This window comes from Parasteatoda tepidariorum, chromosome 9 (genome assembly GCF_043381705.1).
Source record: "Parasteatoda tepidariorum isolate YZ-2023 chromosome 9, CAS_Ptep_4.0, whole genome shotgun sequence".
In the NCBI taxonomy this organism is placed as follows: domain Eukaryota; kingdom Metazoa; phylum Arthropoda; class Arachnida; order Araneae; family Theridiidae; genus Parasteatoda; species Parasteatoda tepidariorum.
The window spans coordinates 12,025,967-12,053,513 of record NC_092212.1 but is presented as its reverse complement, the minus strand read 5'-3'; the positions used below and the strand labels follow the sequence as shown (position 1 = coordinate 12,053,513).

Below are 27,547 nucleotides of genomic sequence, written 5' to 3'. Positions count from 1 at the left end.
CTTATATAATTCCCCACTTTATAGTACTTATGACATGCTTTACATTTTTAAAAGCAAGCAAATATTGTCAACTATTTCCAAAATTTACTTTGTAGTTATTTAGCGTTTTTTAAATTACTTTGGCTTGTCCAGAGCAGTTGGCATCTCTGTAATAACATAACGTTAACTTGCGAGCTTGTTTCCTACAATATTGCTTGATAGGTCAGCTCTGATAGTATAGGAGCCTTATTATCACAGTCTCAACCACACCTTCAACTACAGATTTAAATTTGAAACTTCTGCTGTAACTACTACAATTCTAAAAATTAAAGCAGAGATGCCAACTTCTCCGGACACGTCAAAATAATTAAAAAAACTGGTAAATAACTACTAAGTAAAATTTGACTGTTTTTGCTTGCGTTTTAAAAGGCATAGCATGACTTAAATACTATAAAGTGGTGAATTATGTAAGCCAGCGAATTATTTAGAAATAGTGGCGGATAAAAATCTACTAAATTGAATTTATTAAACCAAGAATCACAATTATTGAACTACCACTTTAAAATATATATTTGCTGTCCGGAGCAAGTTAGCATCTCTGATTAAAGTTCTACAAATTAAAATCACAACTGCTGAAATCGATCAACTTGAAAAATAAATATTCAAAGCGTTTCCTCATGCTGACACATATTTTATTCATTTGCAGTTTTAACTAAAAATTTTGAATCAAACCTAGTTTAGAGCAAGCTGCTTTTATTATTTCCATATATTTTTTGTTACTGCAGAGTACTTGAAGTGAATATGCAGCAACCTCACTTCAAAAGGTTTTTTACTGCTAAAAGTTTAAAATCCAATTTAAAACCTTTCGCAGAGAGCGTAGCAGTTGACCTCCCTATAATAATTTCATAAAAATAACCTTAATATTAAATAAATAATGGATTATTGGTTGGATACAAACCTATTACAGGTTTCAAAATATCATTACTGGTTAAAAAAGTGCTAACTCACGGGAACCCCAGTGATGGTGTCCTGAAACACTAGGGTTCCGCGGAATACCGTTTGAGAACCGCTATTCTATTACAGTATAAATAATCTATGGCACCTTTAATGCATTCTGAAGGAAATATGGTAGAAAGTGTTGTTGATTTCTATCTCTTTTATAAAATTTTTGCTTTTTATTAGTACCACTAATTTTATATAATTTATTTTAATATACATATTTAGGCACGCATTCTCCTACATATTGTGAAAAATCTCGGTAATAGTTCATGTATGGTTGCCGCAGGCGACTTAGAAATAAAAAAATTTGTAAAAAGAGTTTGAAATCGGCTAATTTTTATAGCATATTTTTTTCAGTTTACTATTGAAAGTAAGGTAAAGAATGTATCGGTTATAAATATGAATAAATTGAAATGTAAGTCCTAGTAGTAGTTACGATTGAGTAGTTCAAGAGATAGTATATAAATAAAAGTGCATTGAATTTCTATCACACTTCTTACATTTTGAGTTACCTATGTAATACTTGTGGATTAAAAACTATGCCATCTTGAAAAAATCCTGTACCTAAATTCCAAAACCCATTCCAATCCTTGATCTAGACCCAAATCCAATCCAATCCTTAATCCAGACCGTAATCCAAACCCTATCAGATCCCAAACCCAATTCAAGCCAAAAATTTAAAAATCGAAATTTTAACTCTTAAAATAAAATATTCCAGCAAATTTTCAATTAAAGGAGAATTTGTTTTAGACAAAAGTTATACTCTCCTATTTGTCTTTCAAGTATCTTTCTATACTCTTATGAATATTTTCTTCCCATTTTTCAATAAAATCTTTTTCCTTCCCATATCTCATTTGAAAGACGCATTTGAACTATCTTAACGACCTATCTATTAAGTTCTTATTGCTTTGACATTTTAAAGTAGAGCTATCTACCCTAGATATCTCAAATAATATCTTTGATGCTTTTCTTTCGATGCTCGATATTATTATACATAAGTTGAGTGATTCCAGCACAAAAAAAAAAGTTTTAAAACGTCAAAATTAAATTAAAGAAGATGACAACATCAATTAGTTAATGTTCGAGGTTAAAAATATGGAGAAAAAAATGGAAATAATATGCTAAGGATTTAAGAGAAGATAAGAAGAAACATTGTAAATCTAACATCTTTGTAAACATGTATACATCTTCGTTGTTCTCTCTTTTCTATTTTCCAATTTTGAGTTAACAACTACCAATGTTCTGATCCTTAGCCATGTAATTTTGAACCCAACCTAAAACCCTCTGTAACATAGCTCAACTATAAAGCTCGCATTTGCTCTACATAGTGAAAAAAACCACGAAATCCTCACACGGTCTGCCTGGTGGCAAAGGGGACTCAAACTCATGATCCGTGTACAGTTGAGCATATTTTAAGTCAGCACTGTGGTTGGTACGAACCGATAAGGAATTCGTATCGACTAGCCATCGCTGACTAGCCAACCCTGGTCACCGGTTCGAATGTCAGCGATGACTAGTCGGTACGATCAGCGATTTGATCAGCTATATATATATATATATATATATGGTATATTAGTAAATATACCCTGATATGCAGATATCTATAAATAGATATTGATATGAATAACATAATTTAATTTCAATTTCAATATTTTCCTTTGAAGCTCATCATTTCCTTAAAACGCAAACAGTAAGAATCTATTTTCAAAATTCTAGTTTAGAATTCTTTAGGATTTAAATTCAACCACTAGATGGAGAAATTTACGGCATTCTACTATTATGGACAAAGGTTTTCCATTAACTATAGTGTAAACAGAATTTTAAAGAAAAATATCAACAACTGCAATGCGAGTAGCCCCAAAGGAAAAGCTTTATAATATATTAAAAGCCCACAAATAAGAGAAGATCGATATCACCTTATCCTATTTCAAAGTTTACTTTTCTAAACTTTGTGTTTGAAGATAAGAAACTATTGAAATTTTTGAAAAGGCCATAATAAACTCAATTCTATTTTGATCTTGTTTACTTAGTCTGTTACAAAATCCATTTCCTTATCCACTTTTTTTTCCAAAAAATAAAAACTATATACATATAATATAACTATATATGTTGATTAATTAAAAACTACTGTTCTTTGCTAATTCACCACTATTTTGTAATGAAAATTTTGTAATTTAGTAATTTAAAAAGTCACCGGTATTTTATCTTATATTTTTACTAATCTTATATGTTTTAGGTTTATTACAAGAAGCCAATATGTTTTTAGGCTAATAAAAATAAGTTCTTTAGATTTACTCTATCACTCTGAATTTGCTTAAAATTGAGCAATGAATGATTTGTTTTCCAATTACCGTAAAAGTAACAGGATTCATTGCATAGATCTTAAATAAATATTGCTTATTGGACAACGAATAATATATTTCCTTATTAGCCTAGAACAGTGTTTCCCAAAGTGTGGTACGCGTACCCCCAGGGGTAATGGAACAGTTTAGCAGGAGTACGCGTTCTTATGCGAAATATCTTGCAACAAACGAAAATTTCAAGAAATTGTATTTAAAAACAAAGCTAGCCATAAAAATTTACGATTACGTTTTTTTCTATTGGCTATTTTTTGCAGAGTTAATAGTTAATAATTAGTGGTGTCAATAGCTAGTTGTGATTTTTAATTTTTGTGCAATTTTTCAATAGTAAAAAATACATTACGTTTTTTATTAGTGGTACGCAGCGTTACGAAAAATTTAGAAAAGGTACACAAAAGTCATAAGTTTGGGAAACACTGGCCTAGAAGTATCTGAGTTCATTGCAGTAAGCTTGAAAAATGTAAAATTAATTAGAAAGTACAGTACAATTTTCTAATTAGACTTGTGCATTGCAAGATGATTTCGACGGATTGTAAAAGGCTTATTACAATTAGCTTATGACACATATGAAGATGAAGGGGGAAGAACGGTCCACAAAAGCTGAATCTGAGGGGGGGGGAAACGAATTTAAATGGCTTGAGATAGCAAACGTACGATTGAAATCGTAACAATATAAACAAATGACATAAATATATATTTACATCCCTTTAAAATTTCAAAACAAAATTTATTATTTTTGATGCTGAAAATAATGAAAATCGGATTGGTCAACATTTTAGGGGGAAATTTTAGATATTTTTTTACTGATCATTATTTAGTACCTCAATTGAGATCATTAACCATGGTTACAGGGAATGCCATGCTAATTTTGCATGGCTTACCCGTCTGGCCTAACAAAAAATAACTACAAACTAAATTTGCATATAGTAGACAGATTTTGCTAGTTTTTTTTAAAAAGGTTCACCGTGACTTATCTGAAAAAAAGTGGTGAATTATATAAGCCTACGATTTGTTTAAAAATAGTGGTGGATAAAGATCTACTAAATTGAATTTATTAAACCAAGAATCACAATTAATGAACTACCACTTGAAAATATTTATTCGCTGTCCGGAGCAAGTTGGAATCTGTGTGTATATAAATAAAACTATTTTTGTGTGTTCTATAATGCATTAATTTCTTCAAACTATTTTAGTAACGATAATAAAATAATTAAAAATTTACTCGAATTATGTGTTTCTAAAATAACAAGTGGTAGCATAAGTTTGGGCTTGGCTAATTTGACAACCTTATTTTTTGCTTGCACTTTAAATTTAATACATATACTCTATGATTGTTGAAAGTGTAACTATATAATTTTAAATTAGAACTAAGTCTTGGTGATATTAATAAAGAAAATCATTATTACAATAAACTTCTATAAAATAGTTAGGCTACCAATTTTATCTTTTTTATTGTGATTGTCGCCACCCTGAAAATGCATATATGCTCGCCCGTCTCGAAGAGGTTAAAAATTATTCGAGATATCATTTAATTCTGGGAGGGAGGAGGGAGGGAAAGTCACAATTCTTCGCTTCAATTAAGCTCATGGACCATTGCTATATGGAATGACGACATTAAAATGGGGAATATTTCCTTATCGTGATTTGACGCGCCAACTACTGTTGCCAATAAGATGCCAAATAAATTTTTAAACTTGCAAATTAAGAAAAAATTCTGGGAATTTTTTTTTAGTTTCTCGCGGACCACTGCCCGGAAGTTGCCAAGACTTAACGATTATTGTGCCACAGATCACGACAAGGATTTCTCCCCGTAAAACTAAAGATTATAAAAGAAATCTAATGTTTTTTTTTGTGCAAACCGCAATTCTGGGCAATAAATATGAGGAAGGGCCGGGATAGCCTGGTTGGCAGGACACTGGGCCCATGTCCAAGAGGTCGTGGATTCGAAGCCCTGCCGGCCGAAGATTATCCGTGTAGTAAATGGTGACTGATGCACGTTAAATCTGTCGAGTCACAAAGTCCTCCATGTTCCCATAACAAATCAATACCTCTGGGGGTACTGATCCAGGAGTTTCCCTGTTTTCTGGATTGGGTTCAAAATTACAAGGGTAAGGAGTTGAACATTAGTGGTCGTAAATTTAGAATTGGGTCAGCTGTTTAACGACGGTTATAAAATAAATAAGTCTGAGGAATAACGACAATTAAAGTTAAGAAAAGGAAAAGAAATAAGATGCATGAAAAAAATGGGGAAATTTAAAAATATGCGGAATTCTGCATATTCAGTTAGCAGATGAAATATCATAACAAAATCAAATATTTTCGTCCATTTCTATCTTTAAGTTTTAATTAAAATAAACCGATCTCTAGAACAAGCTGTACGTTAAGTATCAAAAGAGTAAAATTCGAAGTGGGTGTTTTGGAAGCTCGTAGGAGGCAACTTTTTTGGCTGATAGTCAAAATAGTGGAAAAAAAGGGTTGTCGGCCTCCAGAAGGTTGGGGCGACATCTTATCTCTCCCCTCCCTCCTCTCCTCCAGTCATCCGGTCGAGCATTGGAAATGAATGGAAATTGAACTTGACCGGATATCATTATGCAATTTTTTTTCCTTTATGTAGGACACATTTTCAATTCAGTGTGATTAAATTATGCTCAGTCAGGAAAAGCAACTGATATCCATAACCTCAAAGGAAAAATAGAAAAGCAAATTATATAAAGAAGAAACCCTGGAAACCAAAATAATTACGTTAAGAAACTTCAAAATCTTTCTGATTTTCTTTTCATTCATCTTAATTAACCTATCAGCATATGACAAACGACAGATAACAAATTTGAATTTCATAAATCGTTTAGGATTTATCTAGATTAGAAGAAATTAACTATCAAATTATTTAACTCTAGAAAGTCTAAAGGGGCCAGTGTGGTCTTACCCAAATTTTTTGAGTTACCAATTTTTTTTAAAAAACTTGCTACCACTACTGATTATAGAATAGAAAAAAATTACAAAAATGTGACAGTATTTTTAACCCTTTCCACTCAAGAGGTGACTGCCAGTTGCCACTGTCGCCTGTAAATCACTCAACACTCTAATTGGGAAAATTTTTTCATCTTAAAAATTATTTTTAAATAAATATCTTTCTTAAAGTAGATATTTTTTTTTAAAAAAAGAATGCACTTTTAAAATGTTCAATTTCTAATAATATTCAGGGAAAATTATAGAAATAATCTTTGAAGCTGTTTATCAAAAAATAATTTTTTTAGTTTATTTATTTAATTTAGAAAAAATGTATGCACACAGAGATTGTCTTTCAGAATGCCCTTCATTATTATTTAGAAACAACAAATTTTTCTTTTAATTAGACAATAAGCAAAAATTATTTTTTGAAATATACACATAAAATAGTATGAGACGGTAACTTAAAAATTGCTGAGGATCAAATTCAGTTATTACATGATATTTCACATTTTGACAAATTTTCACGGTGCTAAGTGAGTGCCCCTTCAAAACAGAAAGTACCCTTTTCTGTGAGGAGGCACTCTGCTCTTTTTTATACATAAGGAAAACTCTGCAATAACGAAATTCGCTTATCCAATGATACTTCCGTGCAAACAATAATTTTAAATAATTATTTATTATTTTTAATTAATCTTAATTATTTTATTTGAGAATAGTCGAGAACATTTTAAATAGTTAGGTGTAGAAATATTTGCATAATTTTAAAGAACGAAATTTTTAACAAAAAACAAACTTTGAACAAAATCGTCGGGTATTTCCTACGACATCGAATTTTAAATAAGTGGTATGTTTAAAATAAAAATAAATCAAAAGTTAGAATATAAAAAATAAATAATAAACAAAACGTATGACGCCAAGAAATGTGATGTTTCAAATTTTGTTGTGGCCAATTAACTCAAGTTAGATTTTGAACAAAACCCTAATTGTTGGTCCAACTAAATTATACGCAATTTTTTTTTTTTTAAATCGAATTTTATTTTATCATTCTTGAAGAATATAGAATAAAATAAACCCACGATATAAGTAAATAAACCCTCGATTGGAAGGAATTTTGTCGTCTGCTTTAAGTGGAAGACATAAAATTCCACGTAACGATATATCAAACCACGAGAAAAAAAGAAGTCGTTAGATGACAGCAGAAAACGAGAGTTTAAAGACATAAGTTAGACCAGTATTCCTCTAAAGAAGGAAAGTTGAGAAGTTTTTAAAATACTACATTTGAAATACTTAAATTTAAAAAAATTGGCTACCAATATTTAATACAGAATATAAAAATTATAAAAATCAGTTACGTTTTCCAATTCTCAATTTTCAATTAAAAAAAAAGAATTTTTAAAGGAAGAAATTTCAAGAATTGGTATAATTGAAAATAAAGATTTAGTATAAGAAGCAAGGTCACTTTTTTTCTTTTTTTTTTTTAATTCGAATTTTATATCTCGACCTCGAAAAAGATAAAATGGAACGTTTCTGAAAGTAAATAAAACCACGTTTAGAAGAAAATGTCATTTGCTGTAAGTGGAAGATAGAAAATTCCAAGAAACGATACAAGAAGCCACGATTAAACAACATGCCATTCAACAGCAAAACAGAGAAGTTTAGAGGTCACTAGCGAGACCATTAATATCTCAACAGGAAGGAAATTTGAAAAAGAGTTTTCAAATTAAAATGAATAATAAATTTAAAATTTATTAAAAAATAGAACTACTTATTATATAACATGAAAATAATTAAAAACAAAAACGATCAATCCTTAAATAATGACATTTCAAATTTAAGTTCAGTCAAGAATAAACACAAGCTTGTTTAAAAATAAAAACCTTAGTTATTGGTCTGATTGTATTATTATTATTATTTATTCTAATTTTATTTTATCGTTCTTGAAGAAGATAAAATAAAAAAAAATAAACTTTTGAAAGTAAATAAAAGCGCCATGGGAAAAAGAAAACAACCTGTCATCTGCTTTGATTGGAAGATGTAAAATTCCAAGAAACGATATAAGAGACCACGAGATAACATGTTCGACGACAGCGAAGTTGAGGTCAAATGCGAGAAAATTAATTCCTCAACAAGAAAAAAAAATGAGAAGAATTTTTAAGATCAAAAACTAATAGTAAATTTAAAATATACAAAAAAAAAATCGCTACTTGTTATAGTATATATAAATTATTAAAAAACAAAATCAAAATACCAATAAATGCAACATTTCAAATTTAGGTAAGCAACTTGTTAAAAAAAAAATTTAATTTTATTTTATCGTCCACGAACATGTTAAAATAAAAAGAATAAAGCCACGACTAGAGAAAAAAAAATCTGTCATCTACCATAAGTGGAAGATATAAAATTCCAAGTAACGACACAAGAAACCACGAGAAAACAACAAGTCGTTAGACGACAGCAGAAAACAGAGAAGTTTAGAGGTCATAAGCGAGACTATTAATTCCTCAACAAGAAGGGAAAGCAGAGAGAAGAGAGTTTTTTTTAAAGGACTTTAGAATCGAACCTGCTTAGACATTCATTTATTTTGACAAGTCTCGGACTGAAGGGCGGAAACGTGAGAATCAAAAGCTGATTCAATTTCCAGCTTCAGCGCAAGGTCGTCCACCAAACAGAACAAAGTCATCCATTCAATGAGAGAAAGTTGTAAGCTTCCGGAGGAAGGAAAATATTCCACTACTATAAAAAGGAGAATTAAATAAATAAAAGTTTCCGCTATCAAAGAGTAGAGGAAGCTGGCATTTTCTGAATAGGCTGATGCTTCGTCCGTTTTGCCAACTCTTTCTGCAGGCTTGGAGAGAATCCAGAATTTTTTTTAATCCTAAGACGCAACTGTTTTCTTTATTCAACGTGTGGCAGTCGAAACCGTTTATTTTTTCTAAACGGATTAGGATCTGGGAAGGGTAGCAGTGGGCACTATATAGTTAACAGTTTGTTCTAAAGGCAGTAAATAAAACAGCGGTTACTAAGTTAAATGCGATAGAAAAACTATTTAAATAAACGATAGCTCATAATTTGAATTAAAAAAAAAAAGCAATATTTATTTTTTATCGTCGCTTTCTTACATTCCGTTCAACGCATACGACAATAATAGAACACGGCTTAGATAACAAGGGTAATCGATTCTAACGATTCATGTATAACCAAAAAAGAAGGAAAAATATTGTTTTCATGTAAAACCAGATAAGCCCTGATGATAATTTAAATTAATAACCCTTTTTTTTCCAATTTTTCTTTTATATGGAGGAAAAAAATTGAAAAAAAAAATCATATAAATAATCCAACGGCCTGTGCGCCCTGATAAGAACCGCTTATTTCAAAAATATTACAAATCATTAGAATTCAGATCATTTATATCTAAAGGTTCCAATACTTTTACAGAATTCCCTTTTCAACAGCACAAAGCATCCACACGGTTCCTTAACCCCTTGGGGACGGGGTGATTCAGAAAAGCTTTCGTACAAAATCAGGCCGTAATTAAATAAAAAACGGTAACTTAAATGTAGTCGTTTCTAATTTGACAGACTTAATTTGCTTTTACCTTAATTATTGTTAGTTTAATCATATATATATAATCAATGTTAATTCAAAGTATAACTAAGTAGTTTTATTTTGAACAAAGTAATGGTGGAATTAATTGAATCAAACAATTATAACTCCGTCCACAAATAAACTGCTAAAGAATTACTTTGATTACCAGTTTTATCTTTTTACTCTGGATGATTCGGTTTTATGCTGGCACGAATTTGTGACAGTAGGCGCGAAAGGGTTCAAGGTAGTCCTATCAGCCCACTATGTAACCTTTAAATTGAAGCGAATCATCTAATACAAAATCCAGTAAAAATAAGAAAGTGGTAGTAAATATACATCTAAAAAATTTTTTCATTTATGAATATGTGATTGGTTTGTCTTGATATATTTCTCTTAATTACTTTTAAAGTAGAATTTGAATTCATGCGCACAAATAGTCTTTTTAAATTGTCGGCGCAGATTACTTACAAAAAACCGTATGGAGACTTTCTGATGTAGGAGGTGATGGACAGGCTGAATGTAATGTCATAAATAATGAGGATGTGACAACTAATTTAAAAGTGTATGACTTTATTACGTTTAAAAAATCGTCGTAAATTTAAAATTTTAAGTGCCGTAGAATCAAGAAAAGTAAACGTCAGTTAATAAAGTATCCGATTTAACCATGTTCATGCCTATAAAAAAATGTTTTTGTGGAAAATGAGCTTAAAATATGTTTTGTTTCTTGCCAATTTGGAGATATTTTTCCATCCAAATGAAAATTATCAAAATCAATGCCTTAATCTCTTAGTTAGCATTATTTTATGAATGCAGTTTTTTTAAAGACATAAACGCTGTTTAATAAAATTAGAAAAATAAATTTAAGCAAGTCTTTTTCTTCCTGTGCCCTCTTTCTTTGGCAAAACATTACGTTAATTCTCAAAAACGCGTAACCACAATTGCTAATTATGTTACAAAAAAATTAATAAATAAAAAATGCAAAAATATTAATCAGAAGAGCATATAATGATTGAATAGATCATACGCACGAAAACAATCGAATCATAATTATTTCTTTTAGTTTAAATTTTCTTCGTCCTTATTATATTTCCTCAATCTTTGACGGCCATTAACTTCTGAAACTACAATAGTTATAGTAAGAATAATACACCAGCTTTAGAAGCGTAAGTGAAATTAAATTAACCATTGTAGTTTTAAGAATTCAGTTTTGGAGTTTTTTTTCTAATTACAACGACGATCATAAGAATAGAATGTATACAGTTTTTTTTTTCTCGTTCATAATTGCATGCCAGTGAAAGATAATATACGGAGTGAAGATGGATATTCGATAAACGATCTTTCGAGATTTATAACTGAGAGCAATGAACCATACAAAAACGTGCTTGAAAACGATTTTTACAATTTTCTTTTTTCATATTGGCAACATATATCATTTATCGAACGGAAATGAATGAAGCATCGTAGTGAGAGTTTACATAAGCGAGTTCAATTTCTTTTTCTCATTATCGTTTGCAATTATCTAATACCGCGAAATTCTAATTATAACACTTTGCCTCTATCTGAAGATCGATTAAGTTTTTTTTTGTTTTTTTTTTAATTTTATGTATTTATTTATTTTTAATACTTCATTAGTATGGATGTTTCGTTTTGTAATCGATGTTTAAGTGCGAATATTTATCTATAATAGCTTGCATTGTAACCAAGAATAAAACTGGCGATGCATCGAAAAATATCGATATCTTTTAAAGTATCATGGTAACGATATTTTAGATTATATTATTACGATATATCTTGAATATCATATCTCACGATAAATATCGAGATTAAGATAATTATCAAAGACAACAACTGTCATAGAATACAAAAAAAAAAAANAAAAAAAAAAAAAAAAAAAAAAAAAAAAAAAAAAAAAAAAAAAAATCATTATCGTCAGCGATATTTGTTAAATATGATAACAACATTATAACTATCTTCAATGATTATCAATGAATACGATAGCGTAAGAATAATTATCGACAGCGAAACTATCATGTATGCCGATAATTACTCACTTGGCAATTTAAATCTATTGTCTTATTTTTATAATTAATTATTGTGTAACTGTTGAAACCTAAAATGTTGAAAAAGGTCAGTGTTGCCCTTCCTAGTACTTTTTTCGTACAGATCTAAAACCAATAACTGGGAAATATGGTAAACATTAATTTATTAAAGATGTATTAGAAGCCATCGTTAGTGTGACTTCCATGTTACCCCTATTTGGTCTAACTAAATGGAACTTAAATTTACGTTTTTGAGAGCAGGAATGACTCAGTGGTTGAGGCCCTGAACTGTCATAGTTAAAAACTGGGGTTCGATCTCCAATGGTGGCTTGAAGCCCTCCCAGTTTCAGATATATGGATGCAAACTTATCTGGGATGAAAAGGCGGCCTGTGCGCAATACCGACCAAATTGCCACAATCAAGTAGTTGGTCACGAAATTGTGGAGCCTTAACCTCTATTTTATGTACCCCTGACACACATGTTGCAAGAAGGCTTTTTATGCTTTGATATTTATATTTTTGTTGATGAGACAACTGAGATTTTAGAAATCACCACGATCATGTTTTAATATAAATATATATATATATATATATATTTAAAATTTTCATTACAATCAATGTGCCTCACATATTTAGAAAAGCATTTGCTACAATACGGGCATGTGTACTATGTACTACATACGACTTTCTTTACACAAGTCAATGGAAATATTTCTTTAACACCTTTCTTTCAATTGTAAATGCTTTGAAAAATTTCACATAGGAAAATTTTTGGCTCTAATAAAATAAGCGAATGCTGAAAAATAAAAGCTGATTTTCGTTTTTCTTACCACTGTAATTTTTAAAGCATTCTTATATAAATATCGCAATCGTGCAGAGCGTTAACCACTATTAATTTCCTCTCCTTATCAGGTAAAATCTGAACTCAGCATGTGTAAAAATGACCTTACATCTAAAAACTTTAAACTCGACATGTTTTAATTGGACCAACAGTTTAACCATGTAAAATCTTCCAAAACAATTGCTGTTAGACGCGTCTGGACAAACGGTATATAACTACAAACTAAATTCGCAAATTTTGACAGATTTTGCTAGTTATTTAAAAGGTTTAGCAAGACATGTTAGAAAAAAGTGGTGAATTGCATAAGCCTACGAATTGTTTAGAAATAGTGGTGGATAAAACTACTCAATTTAACTTATTAAACCAAGAATCACAATTAATAAACTACCTCTTGAAAATATTTCGCTGTCCGGAGTAACTTGGCATCTCTGTGTATATAAATAAAACTATTTTTTGTGTGTTCTATATTGCATTAATTTCTTCAAACCATTTTAGTAACGATAATAATATAAAAAATTTAAAATTTACTCGAATTATGTGCTTCTAATAATCTTGGCTTCGCTGGTCACCGGTGACCCCCGTGGAGCTACGAACAAACTGCGTGCCGGTCACTGGTGACTTCCATGACATTCAAAGTGTTAAAGAAAAATTCTTTACATTGAGTTAACATCGAAAAGTGTTTCCATAATTTAGTTTTTATAAGGCACATATTTAAAAAAAAAATCAAAATAATACTAGTAATTTAAATAACAGATTTAAAACTTCAGTGAATGTAAAGGAAGAAATTGAAGGTGGCGAAAGGTAAGAAGGAATTAATGGATTATTTATCCTGTAGACGTTGATCACCATGAAGAAGAATGGGTTGTTCGTGGGAAAAAGTGTTTGAAGAAATATGCTATTGAATTTAAATAATCATTGCAGAAAATTGTTGTCGATTTTCCTTCTCACTATGATGAAGATACTATATTTAAGATTATAAATTTGAAGTATCAAATCAAACATCAAATCAGTAAATATCAAATATGAAGGATCAAATTTGATAACTAACAAGAAATCATAGTTTATTTTCTTCTAATTCAGTGATTCTTTTAGAAAAATGAATATTTAAACAATAAAATTATTAATTTTGAAAATGGTCCGCAGGTTGTGGATACAGGGGCGAGCTTCTACATGACAACTCCGTCCATCAAGAAATCAAAAATGCAAGTGATATGTTCTTCTTCTTCGTCAGCACTACAGCCTAGAACAGGCCAAGGCTTTCTCAATTAGCTGCCTCTAGGCATTTCCACCTGCTTATTCCCAACAATTTTAAGTCCTTCTTAACACTGTCCAATCATCTTGAAGCTGGTCTCCCTGTTCTTCTAGTTCCTTCCATTGCAAGTGATATGTAGATGTTAGAATATTATTCGTTCATGGAATTTAAAGAATCCATTCATTGACTATTAAGAACTTAAATCATATCACTTGCATTTTAATGCCAAGGCTCTTTTTCTTAAGCTTAAGTATTCTAATTTTGTTGGCGAAACGAAAATGTGAGTAATAATAATGAAGAGTTTTAACAGAATTAAAACATTTAGCAAAGCAATAGAATTTTATGCTAATGTGTTAGCCAAATTTAGGGGCTCTCTAAAAATAGATTTTATTCTGCTCTTAAGTCAAGGTCAAAAAGATAACAGATTATATTTATTTAGAAAAGGATATAAGGAATGTTAGCTATTATGGAATATAGTTTTCATATGATAGAAAAGATGTTGCGCATATTTTTACAGGAATGCAGGACAATATACTTAGTCATTCATTGAATGACCCCTTTTCGTCATTGCTCCCTTCTCCCCCTCTCTGTACTTTACGACAGCTTGATAACTTCGTTCGAATAACGAGTTTGAGCTTCTGTCGGGTCCAGGATTGGACTTTCAGGCTCTTGCTGATTCCATCTCATCTCTCTGGCCTAAACCTTAACTTGTCCCGCAGTGGACAGATTGTTAAGACACGATTCCCAGCAGATCACCGAAATCAAGCATCACTGACTGCGGTCAGTGTGCGGGTGGGTGACCACTTGGAACGGTCTGCGTTGGGACCGAAGGTGCGCGATATTGGTCCTCGTTAAACTGTTCTACCGTAAAGTGCTCGACTTCGCGCGCAGTTCGTTGGGCTGCCGAAGCGGAGGTGCCATCCTCTGCAGAGGATGGCACCTCCAAAATTGTGATGGCATGTCTTCGGATCATCCTCAGGGACGTTTCCCAGACAGTCGCTAATAGCTCGTTGTGCAGCTCTAGTGCGATGCAAATGAACTACAACAACAACAACCAAACCTTAACTTGACACGGGCCTTAACTTAACGTGTTGTAACCAGAGATGCCAACTTGCTCCGGACAGCAAATANAATGAAATGCTTTACGTACCAGGTTTTTCTCTTTTCCGTCTTGCTATATAAGGGCTTTCACCCAAGTTGGCAGCTCTAGTGCGATGCAAATGAACTACAACAACCAAACCTTAACTTGACCCGGGCCTTAACTTAACGTGTTGTAACCAGAGATGCCAACTTGCTCCGGACAGCAAATACATATTCTAAAGTGGTAGTTTATCAATTGTGATTCTTGGTTTAATAAATTCAATTTAGTAGATTTAATTCACCACTATTTCTAAATAATTTGTAGGCTTATATAATTCACCACTTTATGGTATTTATGTCATGCTATACCTTTTAAAAAGCAAGCAAAAATAGTCAGATATTTGCAAAATTTACTTCGTAATTATTTACCGTTTTTTTAAAATTATTTTAGCTTGTGCGGAGCAGTTAGCATCTCTGTGTAACGTCTGTATTTGTTAGCACAATGTTCTCAATAAATAAAAATAATTTAAAGAAATAACATTGATTCATATTAATTCATCGCAAGCAATACGTTTTTTTAGAAATTTTAACGAGAAATTCTTTTGCAAGAGAAAAGTTATCTGTAAAAACGATATTGAAAACTGACCAATTGAAACAAATTTCAGCAAAGAAAATTTTCCATGAAGATTATTTAACTAGTTATACATTCAACATTTCACTCTTCGCCTTTTTCCGAGAAAAAGACCACCGAAAAAATCTAAGAAAAACGTCCGAAAAGAATTCAAGAATGGAAGATAACTTAATGTAATTTTTTTTCTTCTTGTCTTCAATCGTTAAGTAGCGAAAAGCGTCAACTGAAGAAAGAACTCGACGAAAGACACGTTTCAAAACGAGTAAAAAGGGGTGACGGATTCTAAGAATTGTTCTGTTTCTTTATATCGAACAGTATGAATGAAATCAATCGTTTTCGCGGCCGATAAACTAAACAAAAATTCCTATCATGACAGCAGATCTTATTTGGAAATATAAACATAGATGATCTCAGTGAGGATAAATGATTAATCATAATTCGTAACTCTTTTGAAGTTATCTAAACATATTTTGATTGAGAATAAAGAGTTAAAAGACAGAATGAAATGCGAGGTAAAATGGACAAGAATAATCGATTAGTCAGGAATCGCATTGGTTCGAAACATAAAAAGAACTTGTTTCCAAACTTACAGTGGCAACATCAGAATTGTTCGATACATTTCAGGAGGGCAGAACTGAGGCAGGGCAACGCCTCCTATAATTGAAATCCTCCACACGGTTTTTTATAGGTAGTCCGATCAGACCATTGTGAAGGATATCCACTTTCCGAGCGAGTCAGTTAATACAAAATCTAGTTGAAATAAGAAAGTGGTAGCAAATATATGACTAAAAATTTGTTTTACTTATGAATATTATTGATTTGCCTTATTCACTTGTCAACCACTACAGATTCAATTCTCAAATTTATATGATGAATTTCTCTCAATTACTTTTATAAAAAGTTTTGGGTTCATGCGCACAACTGGTTCACTTTTTAAATAGTCTGCGCGAACTACTTATAAGAAACCATGTGGAGGCCTTTTGATCTAGGAGGTGATGGTCAGGGTGGCTACAGCCGAGAAAAATTAAAATAGAAGTAGAGAAATAAAGTTGATACGAAACATTTTTACTAATGTCCATCAAACGAAATATATGGGCCGGGACAGCCAGGTTGGTAGGGAATTGAATTCATGTTCGTGAGAGCCGGAGTTCGAATCCAACCGGCCAAAGATTCGCCGTGTGGAAAATGGTGATTGGTGCACGTTAAATCTGTCGTGTCACAAAGTCCACCATGTTCATATAACAAATTATACCTCTCGGGGTACTGGATTGGAGAGTGATCGTTCTCTGGTTAATTACGATCAAAATTACGATCTGTTAATGAATAAATGGATGCACGAATGTGTTCACGCTATGAACAGGTGTGAAGTATGGGTGTGGCAAAAGTCGAATTTTTGTCCATAGATGGCGCAACTGGAATACAAGAATACTCACACACCCAGTGCCTTAATGGCCTACGACAATAACAAACAAAATATATTTGTAAAGTAAAGGAGAGGTAAACAATAAGGCTGCTTAATTCCTAAAATAAAACCTTAACATTTAAGTATAATTAAAACCCTTTAATGTCACTTCTTTTTATTGTTTACTGGTTGTGACATACGTGTGAGTGTATGCAGCGAGTGCGAGTGATATTTTCAGGGGTATTTATTAATCAGAAAAAATACCATAAAGAGATCGTGTTAATATGGGTATTGCATTATTATCGATATATATATAACAGAATTGTTCCTGCTTTCATTTAATTTAAATCTAACTAATCCACATTATTTTCGAGCTTCCATGCATGATTTGTACCTCAAATTAAGTAGTGGTATACGACAAATGTATGGTATGGTTAGGTATACACAAGTTGGTTAGGTATGCGTAAAGAATTGTTAACCTGCCTCTTAATAAATCTCTAACAAAATAGTTTGGACATCACATTTTTTCTTTTCTCCCCGATCGTAGTTACTTTAAAAATGTCACTTACACGCATCATCCACTCAGCTATTCATGCATGGTTAACTCTTTAAGAATTTTTTTTTTTTCATTTCGCAGAATTAAACCAGATTGTTGATAAGCAATTACACTTATTTTCTCATATTGTTATTTATTAAAAAAAACTTGCAGAATACCCGTTCTTCGCAGGGATTGACAAAAAAGTAAATGATCAATAATCAAAACTACGAAATAATGCTTGAAACTGAAAGACAAATACTGACACAATTTGGCTAAATCAATTTAAAAAATTTTTTTTTATGATTTGTTTTTTCCCAACCTTGTAATTTTGAACCCCAATTCAGAGGACAAGGGAACTACTATATTGAGAAAATTTTCAAGAGGGGGGGGGGCGGAGAGAGAGTTATTCTTTACTTGGATCAATATTTAAAAGTTATACTTCAATACAATAATTCAATAATTACTACAATAATTACTTTCATTAATATTTAAAATGATTCACTAGGAAAAATAAACTGTAACAAAAAAGAGACTAAAACAGCATCAAATTCCATTCATTTTCTGAAACTCAAGATAACTTTTTTGCTGGTCTTGGCTCGAATTTCAATGCATTTTTTTTTAATATAAATTTTCATTCAATGAAAGAGTTGCAGTAAAAATGAGCTTTGTTAGAAACTTGAAACAATTTTATTTTTCGTCCATTTTGCCAACGAAAGCAAAAGATTTTTTTTTTTTTTTTCATTTTCAAATATATTTTTCGAGTTCTTGGAACTTTACTTTTATATTTTACTTTATTTTTTAACACAGAATAATAGTACATTTATTCTGTAGTCAGTTTTAGGTTCGCAAATCATTATTTCGACAGTCTGTTAGTTCTTCATTCCAGACAACAACAAAAAATTGTATTTTCTTATTAACGTAAACAATTTTTGAAGGTACAGATCCGTTTTCGTCAGTTCAAACAAAAAATAACAGCACTTTGATAAAAGTTTAAAAAAAAGCGATTAAATGCGAAATTTAATCATTTCAATCCTTTGAAGCCTTTAGAAATTTTCTGCGAATCTGATATTTTAATGTTTATTTTTCATGTATTTTTAAAAGCAAGCTGTTTATTATTAAAAATTTGTAAACAACTAAAACATCTTTAATTAAAAATTTTCATTTATTAAGAACATTTGAAACATCTTTAGGGGAATAAGATTAAAATCGAAACTTTTATAAATAAATTAAAACTACAAAAATTATTGAACAGATATTTTGTCAAACTCAGACATTAAAGCAAAGTGTATAAAAATTAGTACTGGGTATTTACTTAAAAGGATTTTTAAAATTATAAAATATCTTATTAATAAAAGTAAACGGTAGTTTTTATTGAAAGCTCTAGAACATTTTCAAAAGATGAAAGAGCTTAATTAAATAGAATATAATGACTTTACGTTTTTATGTTTAGGGGTGGCATGCATATAAAAATTTTGAATATTTAGAAAATAATGGATTTATTGTAAAATTAAATAACTAGTAATTATTGAAAGAATTTCTTTTAACCTAAACTGTAACCCTTTTGTATCTCTTGATTTGCCTTAATTTACAGATAAATGAGCTTTATTTACTGCAGCGATCACAGATGCGATGATAAAAGCAATTTGTTTATATTTATATAAGGATTTTATCAGCCAATCCTATTCTATTTTATGGCTACCTACGTTTAACTCCATAGCTACTATTAGAGATGAGTTCGGGCTCTCTTTTGGAGTTCCGTGCTTGTCCGAGCTCAAAGAATTGTAATCCGAACCACCCGAACTCGAGATGTGTAGGATACATGTTAAACTTTGCGGTCTCACCACGAGGCCTTACATATCTAAACAAGGAGAATTTTAAATTAAAACCTTTTATATCACTAACCTGTAAAAAAAAAAAAAAAAAAANAAAAAAAAAAAAAAAAAAATCGAAGAGAAAAACTGAACCAATTGAAACTCCGAGATTACTAATAAAGAATTAGAAGAGAAACTCAAACTTTCTTATAAATAACTAGTAATTATTGAAAAAATTCCATTTAACCTAAACTGTAACCCTTTTGTATCTCTTGATTTGCCTTAATTTACAAATAAATGAGCTTTATTTACTGCAGCAATCAGCGATTACGGATGCGATGGTAAAAGCAATTTATTTTTATTTGTATACAGATTTTATCAGTCAATTATAATCTATTCTACGGCTACCTACGTTTAAGTCCATAGCTACTAGAGATGAGTTCGGACTCGCTTTTGGAGTTCCGAGTTTGTCCGAGCTCAAAGAATTGTAATCCAATCGAGAATTGTAATCCAGTTCAAAGAATTGTAATCCAATCGAGAATTGTAATCGAGCTCAACGAATTGTAATCCAATCGAGAATTGTAATCGAGCTCAATGAATTGTAATCCAATCGAGAACTGTAATCGAGCTCAATGAATTGTAATCCAATCGAGAATTGTAATCGAGCTCAACGAATTGTAATTCAATCGAGAATTGTAATCGAACTCAAAGAATTGTAATCCAATCGAGAATTGTAATCGAGCTCAAAGAATTTTAATCCAATCGAGAATTGTAATCGAGCTCAAAGAATCGAATCCACCCTAGCTCGAGATATGCAGGGTACAGAGAGAAAACTGTTAGGTCTCGTTATGGCGTCCTTAGACGTCTAAAGAAAGAAAGTTAGTAAATAAATTTTTTTTTATCACTAATTGAAACCTTTTATATCACTAACCTGAAAACAAAAATAGAAGAGAAAAAACTGAACCAATTGAAACTCCTCTTATTTATGCTTATACCAAGCATGCTTGGGAACTAAACACTGGGAGTTCCGCGTTCGGCTGACCACCTAACCGGAACAACTCCTGCACCCCAGAGCCCAAGGTCAAGAATACTGAGATGGGTACAGTAGGTCTTGGCCCCTCTATTGGCTGTCGCGCCACTGAGTTTAGAGTTTTTTTTAGCTCTTATTTATAGGCAATTTTTTTTAGCGGTTGCTGATATTTCGCGGCAACTGTGATATATCACACGACGATTTTCGAGCAATTTTTGTAGAAAGTGGAGGATGCGACTGGTCTTACGGTTAACTTGTCGGTTTAGTTGCCGATAATTTTCTTCATGAGATATACCTATCAGTAAACGAGACCGAGCCTACGTCGGTGCCCATTTCTAACAGCTGAACTCATGAATTAAGTACGAAAACAACGAAATTCTTTTATGGTTAGCTCGATGGGAAAAAAGGCTTCAATCTTCCTTTATCTCTTGTAATATGGTAGAACGTCGATTATCCGGAACAATCCTGTCCAAAACCGGATAATGAAAAATTCGGATAATATGGCAACTTTAAAACGCTACTGTACGTTGTTTGAATTCACGTTCTAGCAAACTTCGAATTCGGTACATAATTTTTAATACGAATTTAAAATTGAAAAATATTTATAATTGATGCAAATTTAATTTTTTTATCTATTTACAGTATACTCTCTATGTCTTAAAGTTGAAGGGACGCTAAAGAAAAATTTCGAGATTGCGAGTTTTTTTTTCAAGATAAGAAATTCAGAGTTAAATATGTTCTAGAAAGTAGAAAAATATATTCTAAAATAGTACTTTAAAAAGTAGAGTCATGAAGCGTGAGAATAACTGCTAATAATTATGTATGTGATAATTGTTGCCTATAAGTCTAAATACAGTAATAATAATTTTTTAAAAGTAAGACAAATATAATTATGGATAAAACAAAAATGAATTGGTTTACAGTTAACTTACATTGTGATTTTTCTGGAAGAATTCATTTTCTATTTCAAAAAATAGGCGACATAGAAATTCAAATTAACATTAGGTGAATATGTAATGGCCAAGGTGAAACTTTCTTTTTTGACTTAACATGGGTCAAAGGAAAACAATTTTTTTGGCATAACAAGGACCAAGGGGAAACTTTCTTTTTAGACATAACATGGGTCAAAGGAAAACTATTTTTTTTGGCATAACAAGGACCAAGGGGAAACTTTCTTTTTTGACATAACATGGGTCAAAGGAAAACTATTTTTTTGGCATGACAAGGACCAAGGGGAAACTTTTTTTTCTTTTCTACATTACAAAGGAAAAGGATAAACTAATATATATATATATTTTTTTTGACGTAACATGGTTTTCGAGATATTGAGAGTATATTATATATAGTTATTATCTTTTACTTGCTACACGTTTAAAATACTTCTGACCATATCAAAACATTTTTAGTTAAACAGAAATGTTTAGAAAACATTGCTATATAAATGAGTAACCCCTGAAAGTAACAAAAGAATAAAATGATGGATAATTCGAGTTATTAAAATTTCGATAATAGCACATCCAATTATTTAATCCGATTATAGCCGCAATGATTTTTTTTGTTGAAAAGATTATTATGGAACTTCACTTCTAATTAGTACATTTCTGAATAGGTATATGGAAAAATAATTATATCTAAAATGAATTTAAACATCAGTTGAATAAACACAAACGTATTTCAATTATAAAATAAATAAAACATTTATAATGAATATCATCTTTTATTTTAAATTCCAAAGTTTGAAAATAAATCTTCGTAATAAGTAATTTTCTTTTCAATTCTTAATAAATCAATCAACATAATTATTTATCGTTGATAAATTTTTTTTAAATGATAACAATAATATTATATAATAGACAAAATATTTATTAAAATTGGAATTTTATTTATAAATATAATCATCATAATTATAATTTTGTAACAATGTTATAAATCATCTTAATCGAATCACATCGTATTATAGTTCAATCAATAGGTATTAAAAAGAACTAGGATAAATTCGTCAATTAACAGATTAGAATATCTTAATTGGATAAATTAATTAAAATCAACGCTGTAGAATCACTTTCTTGAATCAATTGTTCAATTTCAGCAGATTTTACATGAATCAATTGATTTAAAATCTAATATCAGATTCTCAAACTCTAGATCTAGAGCATCATAATAAACTTCTTAGATTCTTTTACTTAAATCAATTTATAAGATACTGTAACTTAAAGGAATTTATGAGATACTTTAACTTAAATCAACTTATAAGTTTCTCGTATTTAAGTAAACTGATTCTAATTAACAAATCAGAAGCACTGTACACCATTAAACAATTAACAATAAAACAAAAAGAAAACCGTTTTAGGCATATGAACCACGGGATTCAATATTTAAATATAATACAGAACTAAAATTTCCAATGCTTCTTTGGTACTTCAAAAGCATTATGAGTCATTAAACAGATAATAATAATAAAACAAACAGTTAATTGTTTTTGGCATTTAAACTAGTTTTTGATATTTAACTATAATGCGGAACTAATTTCCAATACTTTCTTAATGGTTTAAGAGTATTGCATACAGTCAAATGTGTAATAAAAAAATTACAATAAGTGATTTAAGATATTCGAATCACCGATTCAAAGCCTAAATAAAAAAGTAATTCACAATACAAATTTTTGCACTTTAAAAGCATTGCACACCATCAAATACTTTACAGTAAAACAAACGATACTAAATCGTTATCAATCAATAATAAGTCGTTTCAGATATTAGAGTCATCAATTCCATATCCAACTATAATACAGAACTATTATTCCTAATCCATACCTGCCAACTTTTTATCCCTTCCATTATTATTTTTCCCAGTGGTATTAAAATGGAATTAAAATTTCGATTTTAAGCACAAAAATACGATGGATTTGAAAAAGCTTAAACTGTAAACCATGACAGTAGCACATATTAATATATATGATTAATTTTTTTAAGAATAGTGGTGATCAAAATCATTTAAAAATCAGTTTATAAAAGAAATAATAGCACATATTTACTACCACTTTAAATGTAAAAATAAAATTTTACGCCAAATGCGTAAAAGTTGGCAGGTATGCTAATCTATTAAAAATGCGCTTAAAAGTATTGTACGCCGTAAAATAATTAACAATAAAATGTTTCAGGTATTCCAATCATTAATTCCATATAAGACTATAATACAGAACTGTTATTCCTAATCTATTAAAAAAGGGTTTTAAAAGTCGTAGAAAGCGTTTACACGTCGTAAAATAATTAACAATAAAATGTTTCAGGTATTCCAATCATTAATTCCATATAAGACTATAATACAGAACTGTTATTCCTAATCTATTAACCCTTTCGCGCCGACTGTCACAAATACGTGCCAGCACAAAGCCGTATCAGCCAGGTTAAAAAAATTAAACTGGTAATCAAAGTAATTCTTTAGCAGTTTATTTGTGGGCGGAGTTATAATTGTTTGATTTATTTAATTTACCATTACTTTGTTCAAAATAAAACTATTTAGTTATACATTGAATAGACATTGATTATATATATGATTAAGCTAACAATAATTAAAGTAAAAGCAAAGTAAGTCTGTCAAATTAGAAACGACTACATTTAAGTTACCGTTTTTTATTTAATAACGCCCTGATCCTGATTTTGTACGAATGCTTTTCTGAATCACCCGTCCCCAAGGGGTTAAAAAAGGGTTTTACAAGTCGTAGAAAGCGTTTACACGTCGTAAAATAATTAACAATAAAATGTTTCAGGTATTCCAATCATTAATTCCATATAAGACTATAATACAGAACTGTTATTCCTAATCTATTAAAAAAGGGTTTTAAAAGTCGTAGAAAGCGTTTACACGTCGTAAAATAATTAACAATAAAATGTTTCAGATATTTGAATTACCAAATCAATATGAAACAAAAACATATAACTGCATCTTTATTTTATTTTTATCGTTTCATCATATCACAATCATCAAAATAAATAATAGCTATCAACTGAAATTCATATCTCAATTATAACCACCGATTCAACTACAGATTCAATTATCTAACTTCAACTTCTACAACTACACAATTGTCTAACTTTAACTTCTACAACTACAATCTTGAAATAAAATTCTACATCTGCAATTCATAAATCAAGCGTTTCCCCACGCTAACCATCAATACTCACCAACAACCACAACTAAAAATCTAAAACACACATAGTTTAGAGCAAGTTGCTCCTTTTATTACCATTTGTTTTTAATTATTCAAGCAAAGTGCTTGAATCTCTTAAAGCAACCACAACGACTGCTAACCATAGCGAATGCCTGTAAACAGCAAACATTTCATGATCGATGGGTTAGGGGCCGCTTCACGGCCCAGGTGCCCAGTTAAAACCGCAAGACAAGACTAGATTTCATTGTTTCAAAAGCATGCACATTGACATATAATTAGTTATAAAACAATAAATATTTCAGTAACCACTAATATACAGAATAACTATTGCATAGAACTATTTTTCCCCAGAGAATAACTATTTGTTATTTTATTTTATAACCGTCGTTGAACAGCCGACCCAATTTCTTGGGTTAACGACTACTAATGTTCAACTCCGTAGCCTTGTAATTTTGAACCAATCCAGAAGACAAGGAAACTCCTGGATCAGTACCCCCAGAGGTTTTGATTTGTTATGGGAACATGGAGGACTTTGAGACTCGACAGATTTATCGTGCATCAGTCACCATAGAGAATAACTATCTAATAGAACTATTTCTTCCAAGTGAATAACTATTATATAGAACTATTTTTCCCTAGAAAATAACTACCATATAAAACTATTTGGCGCGCACACCATAAAATAACTAACAATAAAACTAACAACAAAGTAAGCCCTGAATAAAAATATATCTGATAATCGATTCGCCAAATCAATATCATGCTATAATTACAGAACTGTGTTTCCATCTATATTCTGTTGTTTTAAAAGCGCTGTACATCCTCAGTCAATTGATAAAAAAAATGATAATTAAAAGCACGCTGCTAATTTTTAATTGAGTTATTTTGATCGTCGCAAAAATGTTGCCCGAAATCTGATTTTAAGTGCTCCGTTTAATTTCCAGGTAACTTTCTAACATACTATTCTTAATTAATTTCAAAGAAATAAATATGGAGATGATAGATTGATCATCATGGGCAACGATCCAAAAGAATAAACAACAAAGAGGATAACGGGAGCAGATATTCAAAGAATCACTTACTTTTATTGACTTCAAAGAGAAAAGCTTCCAATATTTGAAGCAGTTGTTAAAATGCCTATAAAAGAATAAAAGAGATTAGAATTTTAAGAAAATGGAAAGTTAAGAATTATTTGCCGAAATTTTAGGGAAGATATTGTTACACTTGTTTTCGAATAAATTTAAATAATAAATATCAGGCACAAATCAGAAAACATACATAAAGTTTAAAATCTATTCCCAATTTTAGAAATATGAAGGTATTAACACGTTGAATGCCATGCTAATTATATATGGCTTGCTTGTCTGGCCAAACGGTAAATAACTACAATCTAAATTTGCAAATATATTAGACAGATTTTACTAGTTTTATAAAAGGTTTTGCATGACACATCTGAAAAAAGTTGTGAATAATATAGGCCTACGAATTGTTTAGAAATAGTGGTGGATAAAAATCTACTAAATTGAATTTATTAAATCAAGAATCACAATTAATAAACTACCACTTGAAAATATTTATTCGCTGTTCAGAGCAAGTTGGCATCTCTGTGTATATAAATAAAACTATTTTTGTGAGCTCTATATTGCATTAATTTCTTAAAACCATTTTAGTAACGATAATAATATGAAAAAATTAAAAAATTTACTCGAATTATGTGTTTCTAATAATCTTGGCTTCGCCGGTGGCGCTACGAACGAACTCAGTCAACGCCTCCTATAACTGGAAGCCTCCACACGGTTTTTTATAGGTAGTCCGATCAGACCATTGTGAAGGATGTCCACTTTCCGAACGAGTCACTTAATACAGAATATAGTTAAAATAAGAAAGTGGTAGCAAATATATGACTAAAAATTTATTTTATTTATGAATATTATTGGTTTGCCTTATTCACTTGTCAACCACTACAGATTCAATTCTCAAATATATAAGATAAATTTCTCTCAATTACTTTTATAAAAGGTTTTGGGTTCGAGCGCACAACTGGTTCACTTTTTAAATAGTCTGCGTGGACTACTTATAAAAAACCGTGTGGAGGCTTCTTGATGTAGGAGGTGATGACTCAGTGCCGGTGACCCCCATGGCATTCAACGTGTTAAATATAAAAAAATTTCTGAGACATTTCAAACATGAGTTATTTGCATGTTTATTTAAATTTATTTCATTGAATAATATTTACAGAGACGCCAACTTGCTCCGGACAGCAAATATATATTTTAAAGTGGTAGTTTATTAATTGTGATTCATAGTTTAATGAATTCAATTGAGTTGATTTTTATCCACCACTATTTCTAAATAATTCGTAGGCTTATATCATTCACCACTTTTTAGTATTTATGTCATGCAATACCTTTTAAAAAGCAAGGAAAAAAAGTCAAATATTCGCAAAATTTACTTTGTAGTTACTTACAGTTTTTTAAATTATAATGGCGTGTCCGGAGCAGTTGGCATCCATGTATTTATGAACTTCATTCAATTCATTAATTTACATTACAACTAGCTGAATACTCCTTCTTCTCACGGGATGATTAAATCAGCACTGAATAGCACTGCAAAACCGTGCATAAAACTGAACAAAAAATTTCGAATAAAGATAAAATAATGCCAATGGTTTTTTTAATTTTTTTTATTACCTTTCCCGGTGGCTTTACGTTATTAAATTAAGAAGAAAAGAAACGCAATTAGTAGTTCATACAATCAAAATAAAGATTAACTGTATTCAGTATCATCTGGTAACTTTTTTTATAAAATTTACCACAATCAAACAACTTACTTCCATACTTACACAGGACAGCCAACTTTCTGAGCTTTTTGTAAAGA

At 30.6% G+C, this 27,547-nt stretch overlaps 1 protein-coding gene across 4 annotated transcripts in view; it reads right to left on the bottom strand.

Moving 5' to 3' along the window:
* The window catches only part of LOC107445872 (uncharacterized), a 244,730-nt gene that overhangs the window by 148,366 nt on the left and 68,817 nt on the right, over positions 1–27,547 (bottom strand). For all 4 annotated transcript variants that reach the window (XM_071184745.1, XM_071184742.1, XM_071184746.1 and 1 more), the window contains exon 3: positions 25,753–25,807. The gene's annotated coding sequence lies outside the window, so the exon portion shown is untranslated. The remainder of the gene's footprint in view (positions 1–25,752; positions 25,808–27,547) is intronic.